Raw genomic sequence first — 8,467 nt, 5'->3', positions numbered from 1 at the left:
GGGGCACAGGGGGCATTATATGTGAGGGGCACAGCACAGGGGGCATTATATGTGAGGGGCACAGCACAGGAGGCATTATTTCATATAATGCCCCCTGTGCTGTGCTCCACACATATAATGCCACCTGTGCTGTGCCCCACACATATAATGCCCCGTGCTTTGCCCCACACATATAATGCCCCCTGTGCTGTGCCCATCACATATAATGCCCCATAATGCACCCCTCACATATAATGCCCCCATCATGCACCCCTCACATATAATGCCCCCATCATGCACCCCTCATATTTAATGCCCCCATCATGCGCCCTTCACATATAATGCCCCCGTCATGCGCCCCTCACATATAATGCCCCCTGTGCTGTGCCCCTCACAAATAATGCTCCTGTCATGTGCCCCAAACATAAAATGCCCCCTGAGGGGACAGGATGGGGGAATTATATGTGAGGGGCACAGCACAGGGGGCATTATATGTGAGGGGCACAACACAGGGGGCATGATATGTGAGGGGCGCATGATGGGGGCATGATATGTGAGGGGCAAAAAACGAGGGCATTATATGTGAAGGGCACAGCACGGGGCATTATATGTGAGGGGCACATGATGGGGGCATTATATGAGGGGCAAAGAACAGGGGCATTAAATGTGAAGGGCACAGCACGGGGCATTATATGTGAGGGGCGCATGATGGGGGCATTATATGTGAGGGGCAAAGAACGGGGGCATTATATGTGAAGGGCACAGCACAGGGGGCATTATTACTATATGTGAAGGCACAGAGTGTTCTGCATTTCAGAAGTATAGTGTATATGATGAGGAATTTCTGGGGTGGTACGTTTTTTATGGGCCACAAAACATTTGGGTATTTTATTCAGAGGGTGCACTGCACAGCAAGTTATATTCAGAGAGTGCAGTGTGTGGTAGTAATAAATTTAGAGAACACAGTGTGTGGTAGTATTATATTCAGAGGGTGCAGTGTGTGGTAGTATTATATTCAGAGGGTATGGTGTGTGGCGGTATTATATTCAGAGGGTACAGTGTGTTGTATATTCAGGGGGTACAGTTTGTCAGAATTATATTCAGAGGGTGTGTATTGTATTAGAAGAATACAGTGTTTGGCAGTATTATAATAATTATTGTTTTCATATAGAGGATCAGAATCCGCTGACATAGAAACCATCTGGGCGTCAAGTTCTGCTGAGAGAAAATATAGCTGGAACAATTCCTGGCGGTATGTACATCTGAATTAGATAAGGAAAGACTATATAATGTGAGGGGTGGACTCACTTATGGGAGATACTGTATATATAATGTGAGGGGTGGACTCACTTATGGGATATACTGTATATAATGTGAGGGGTGGAGTCACTTATGGGAGATACTGTATATATAATGTGAGGGGTGGACTCACTTATGGGAGATACTATATATATAATGGGAGGGGTGGACTCACTTATGGGAGATACTGTATATATAATGTGAGGGGTGGACTCACTTATGGGAGATACTGTGTATAATGTGAGGGGTGGACTCACTTATGGAAGATACTGTATATAATGTGAGGGATGGACTCGCTTATGGGAGATACTGTATATATAATGTGAGGGGTGGACTCACTTATGGGAGATACTGTGTATAATGTGAGGGGTGGACTCACTTATGGGAGATACTGTATATATAATGTGAGGGGTGGACTCACTTATGGGAGATACTGTATACATAATGTGAGGGGTAGACTCACTTATGGAAGATACTGTATATAATGTGAGGGGTGGACTCGCTTATGGGAGATACTGTATATATAATGTGAGGGGTGGACTCACTTATGAGAGATACTGTATATATAATGTGAGGGGTGGACTCACTTATGGGAGATACTGTATATATAATGTGAGGGGTGGACTCACTTATGGGAGATACTGTATATATAATGTGAGGGGTGGACTCACTTATGGAAGATAATGTATATATAATCTGAGGGGTGGACTCACTTATGGGAAATACTGTATATATAATGTGAGGGGTGGACTCACTTATGGAAGATAATGTATATATAATCTGAGGGGTGGAGTCACTTATGGGAGATACTGTATATAATGTGAGGGGTGGACTCACTTATGGGAGATACTGTATATAATGTGAGGGGTGGACTCACTTATGGGAAATACTGTATATATAATGTGAGGGGTGGACTCACTTATGGAAGATACTGTATATATAATGTGAGGGGTGGAATCACTTATGGGATATACTGTATATAATGTGAGGGGTGGACTCACTTATGGGAGATACTGTATATAATGTGAGGGGTGGACACACTTATGGGAGATACTGTATATATAATGTGAGGGGTGGACTCACTTATGGGAGATACTGTATGTATAATGTGAGGGGTGGACTCACTTATGGGAGATACTATATATATAATGGGAGGGGTGGATTCACTTATGGGAGATACTGTATAATGTGAGGGGTGGACTCACTTATGGGAGATACTGTATATATAATGTGAGGGGTGGACTCACTTATATGAGATACTGTATATATTGTGAGGGGTGGACTCACTTATGGGAGATACTGTATATATAATGTGAGGGGTGGACTCACTTATGGGAGATACTGTATATAATGTGAGGGGTGGACTCACTTATGGGAGATACTGTATATATAATGGGAGGGGTGGAATCACTTATGGGAGATACTGTATATAATGTGAGGGGTGGACTCACTTATGGGAGATACTGTATAATGTGAGCGGTGGACTCACTTATGGGAGATACTGTATATATAATGTGAGGGGTGGACTCACTTATGGGATATACTGTATATATAATGTGAGGAGTGGACTCACTTATGGGAGATACTGTATATATAATGTGAGGGGTGGACTCACTTATGGGATATACTGTATATATAATGTGAGGGGTGGACTCACTTATGGGATATACTGTATATAATGTGAGGGGTGGACTCACTTATGGGAGATACTGTATATATAATGTGAGGGGTGGACTCACTTATGGGAGATACTGTATATGATGTGAGAGGTGTACTCACTTATGGGAGATACTGTATATATAATGTGAGGGGTGGACTCACTTATAGGAGATACTGTATATATAATGTGAGGGGTGGACTCACTTATGGGATATACTGTATACATAATGTGAGGGGTGTACTCACTTATAGGAGATACTGTATATATAATGTGAGGGATGGAATCACTTATGGGATATACTGTATATAATGTGAGGGGTGGACTCACTTATGGGAGATACTGTATATAATGTGAGGGGTGGACTCACTTATGGAAGATACTGTATGTATAATGTGAGGGGTGGACTCACTTATGGGAGATACTGTATATATAATGGGAGGGGTGGACTCACTTATGGGAGATACTGTATAATGTGAGGGGTGGACTCACTTATGGGAGATACTGTATATACAATGTGAGGGGTGGACTCACTTATGGGAGATACTGTATATATAATGGGAGGGGTGGACTCACTTATGGGAGATACTGTATATATAATGTGAGGGGTGGACTCACTTATGGGAGATACTGTATATATAATGTGAGGGGTGGACTCACTTATGGGAGATACTGTATATATAATGTGAGGGGTGGACTCACTTATGGGAGATACTGTATAAAATGTGAGGGGTGGACTCACTTATGGGATATACTGTATATATAATGTGAGGAGTGGACTCACTTATGGGAGATACTGTATATATAATGTGAGGGGTGGACTCACTTATGGGATATACTGTATATATAATGTGAGGGGTGGACTCACTTATGGGATATACTGTATATATAATGTGAGGGGTGGACTCACTTATGGGAGATACTGTATATATAATGTGAGGGCTGGACTCACTTGTGGGAGATACTGTATATATAATGTGAGGGGTGGACTCACTTATGGGATATACTGTATATAATGTGAGGGGTGGACTCACTTATGGGAGATACTGTATATAATGTGAGGGGTGGACTCACTTATGGGAGACAATGTATATATAATGTGAGGGGTGGACTCACTTATGGAAGATAATGTATATATAATGTGAGGGGTGGACTCACTTATGGGAGATACTGTATATAATGTGAGGGGTGGACTCACTTATGGGATATACTGTATATATAATGTGAGGGGTGGACTCACTTATGGGAGATACTGTATATAATGTGAGGGGTGGACTCACTTATGGGAGATACTGTATATATAATGTGAGGGGTGGACTCACTTATAGGAAATGCTCAATCGTAGACCAGAGAAGAAGACCCGTGTAAAGCAGCGGAGGCAGGTGAGGGGACCTCTGTTTGTCGTTCTGGATGTTCGAATCGTCTTGATAGCGCTTCGGGCGATCCAATCATCCATTTTAGTGACCGCACTGCTGCAGATGCCGTGATCTGTATTGATCATGGCATCTGAGGGGTCGTAGATGTCCGCCATTACTTGCAGGTAGCAGCCAGGACCTGCCACGCATGACCCAAGCATCGCTCCGATGCTCGCAGTTATGTATAGGATGTAAATGTGCGTCCTGGGGCATTAAGTTCCGGCTCACCAGGACGTACATTTACGTCTGGCGTCGCTAAGGGGTTAAGGCAGCGGGAAATGAGGCCCATGTACACTACGGAATTTCCCTACACTTCCACCTACTCCACACTATGAAATTTCCCCAACATTATTCCTTTATCCTTTCTGTCAGCAGTTTTGTGGCTACCGAGTTTTCATTTCCTTCTCCTAATAACTTTTTATTTTTATGCTGTTGTTGTTAGTAAGAAAAAAAAACTGTTGTGCTATGAATTTGTCAGTTCTATTTTTACCAAGTTCCCTCTGCAGTATGAGTGACGTGTTATCTTCATTCTGTGGTCAGTTTGGTTACAGTGATATCAAATTTATATAGTAATGATGATTTATACGGGATCCCGGAAAACCACATTCATGCTGAGAATCCAGTAGACTTGTTTACTCTACACCACCAGGATATGAATTACACCTCCAGGGTATGATTAATTTCTATGTGGCCTGTTGACTCACCGGGTATTATGCTTGCAATTAGGAATTTCAGAATCCTCCTGGGTGGGGAACAGAATGGCACGGTCACTTGCTCGGAGATTTGTTCAAGGCTTCCCTTAGATCCACCTCACACTACTTCTGTCTCTTCTCCACACTGCAGCTCTCACTGAGCTCTGTACACAGCATACTAAGAAAGGAATAGCTCCTCCCATTTTTTTGATGAAGTTGGGGTTCTCAGTGAATTGGGATGGTGGTTTATACGGCCTTAGCCCTCTCGGGGTTCGGTGATTATCACTGTACGCTTGCAGGGAATTTACGGTCCAGAATAGTTTTGTTTCGCGCTCAGCTGAAGACAAGACCCTAAATTCTTGGGTCTTAGTACTAAGCATCTGGATCTCATCCCTTTGTTCACAAGAAGAAAAGAACTCCCTCAAGCACGCTTTCCCTGCATTAAACATCTTACCGAAATCTTCACCTGTTCCTTCCATTCCAATTATTGCAAATCCAATGACATAACTTCAAATGCAACAGTGAACAAATACGTTAATGTGCTCAGGCTCTATAAGAAATACTATGGCAGATCTCCCAAGAGAAAGTTGCCAGCACCATATGTAAAAAACACATATATTGCACTAATGACTACAGCAGGTAATGGGTCCAGGTGTGGACATATAATGATGGCAGGTGGCGCTGTATGCCGACACAGTGCAGCATAAATATAACACAAAAGAAAAATGAAGCGGAGTGCTCACCGTTCCTAGTTGTTGCCAGGAAGAAATTCCTAGTCCGAGCTTATATTTATAATTGAATACATTCCTTTCCTAACAACCAGTTCACTGTAAACCAAACATTTTCGTGAGGATTGGCAAGCTCGCCGAGCCAAACTTCTGAAAAGTTTCCTCAACTCTATTTATTATAGTAACACTCTTTATCTGTAAATAAGCCTACTACTATTATTATTTCTTATATGTTATTATTTCTATTATTATTTATATATATTTATATTTTATTTTCTCATCCGGGACTCTCCTCTGATTCCTCCTTTTTTAGTATGCTTTTACTATGATTTTTCTTGCTGTGCTAATGTAATAAAAATATTCATATCGATACATGTCTAACAATACAGGTGAAGAAAACAAGTAAGATCGGCACTGCTCAGTCTGTGAGATGTGTATAGGATTATATAGGGATAACTTGGTGAGCTGCTTCCGTGAAACCTTGGTGGTGCTCTGACTTGACGTAAGGCAATGGTCATATAGCAATGAAAAAGAAAAGAAGTCGGCGTCTCACCGGAGCTGGTTTTCAGGCAATTTCTTCTTTATTAATACTCACATACATGGGGAGAGAAAAGACGTACAGGGGATGCAGCTGTCTGTCAACGGGACCGTTTCACATGCTTAACATGCTTCGTCTGGCCTCAGGCCAGACGAAGCATGTTAAGCTTGTGAAACGGTCCCGTTGACAGACTGCTGCATCCCCTGTACGTCTTTTCTCTTCCCATGTATGTGAGTATTAATAGAGAAGAAATTGCCTGAAAACCAGCACCGGTGAGTCGCCGACTTCTTTTCTTTTTCATTGCTATATGAACATGTCTAACAATATTGTTTTAAAATAGATATTTGTGAATGTAAAATCCAGTTTGGGTTTTTGTATGTTCTTCTGATCATTTCAGGATGTCATACCCATGTGACCAGTGGCGGATCCAGGGGGGGGGGGGGGGCAACGGGGCAATGCCCCCCCCCCCAGAGATTGCAGTATGCAGCACCCGCCCCACCACCTTGCATGGTGGAGCCGAAGCTGTAAGCTCCAGCTCCACCATTCACTAAACTTTCACACACTGTGATTACAGTGTGTGAGCTGCGGGGACGCGATCCACTAGAGGCCGGCGCGATGACGTCACATCATCGCGCCGGCGCCCGGAGATCCTGTCCCCGCAGCCCGCATACTGTAAGTAGTGAAGAGTATGCTCAGGGCCCAGGGGATTTGGGGAACTATATTGTACAGGAGGAGGGGGAGGGGAATTTAAAAACTCGGAAAAAGGGAATATTTAATGTGAGGGGCTACAGGGCAAAGCACAGGGGGCATTATATGGGAAGAGCACATGGCAGGGGGCCCCCTGTGCTGTGCCGCTCACATATAATGCCCCCATATAAATTATATGTGTGGGGCACAGCACAGGGGCATTACATGTGAGGGGCATAGCACAGGGGGCATTATATGTGTGGAGCACAGCACAGGGGGCATTATATGAAATAATGCCTCCTGTGCTGTGCCCCTCACATATAATGCCCCCTGTGCTGTGCCCTTCACATATAATGCCCCCTGTGCTGTGCCCCACACATATAATGCCCCCTGTGCTGTGCCCCTCACATATAATGCCCCGTGTGCTGTGTCCCACACATATAAATTATATGTATGGGGCACAGCACAGGGGGCATTATATGTGAGGGGCACAGCACAGGGGGCATTATATGGGAGGGGCACAGCACTGGAGGCATTATTTCATATAATGCCCCCTGTGCTGTGCTCCACACATATAATGCCCCCTGTGCTGTGCCCCTCACATATAATGCCCCCTGTGCTGTGCCCCACAAATATAAATTATATGTGTGGGGCACAGCACAGGGGGCATTATATGTGAGGGGCACAGCACAGGGGCCATTATATGTGAGGGGCACAGCACAGGAGGCATTATTTCATATAATGCCCCCTGTGCTGTGCTCCACACATATAATGCCACCTGTGCTGTGCCCCACACATATAATGTCCCGTGCTTTGCCCCACACATATAATGCCCCCTGTGCTGTGCCCCTCACATATAATGCCCCCTGTGCTGTACCCCACACATATAAATTAAATGTGTGGGGCACAGGGGGCATTATATGTGAGGGGCACAGCACAGGGGGCATTATATGTGAGGGGCACAGCACAGGAGGCATTATTTCATATAATGCCCCCTGTGCTGTGCTCCACACATATAATGCCACCTGTGCTGTGCCCCACACATATAATGCCCCGTGCTTTGCCCCACACATATAATGCCCCCTGTGCTGTGCCCATCACATATAATGCCCCATAATGCACCCCTCACATATAATGCCCCCATCATGCACCCCTCACATATAATGCCCCCATCATGCACCCCTCATATTTAATGCCCCCATCATGCGCCCTTCACATATAATGCCCCCGTCATGCGCCCCTCACATATAATGCCCCCTGTGCTGTGCCCCTCACAAATAATGCTCCTGTCATGTGCCCCAAACATAAAATGCCCCCTGAGGGGACAGGATGGGGGAATTATATGTGAGGGGCACAGCACAGGGGGCATTATATGTGAGGGGCACAACACAGGGGGCATGATATGTGAGGGGCGCATGATGGGGGCATGATATGTGAGGGGCAAAAAACGAGGGCATTATATGTGAAGGGCA

Source organism: Hyla sarda, chromosome 4 (genome assembly GCF_029499605.1).
Source record: "Hyla sarda isolate aHylSar1 chromosome 4, aHylSar1.hap1, whole genome shotgun sequence".
NCBI classification, from domain to species: domain Eukaryota; kingdom Metazoa; phylum Chordata; class Amphibia; order Anura; family Hylidae; genus Hyla; species Hyla sarda.
This window is presented reverse-complemented; position numbering follows the sequence as displayed.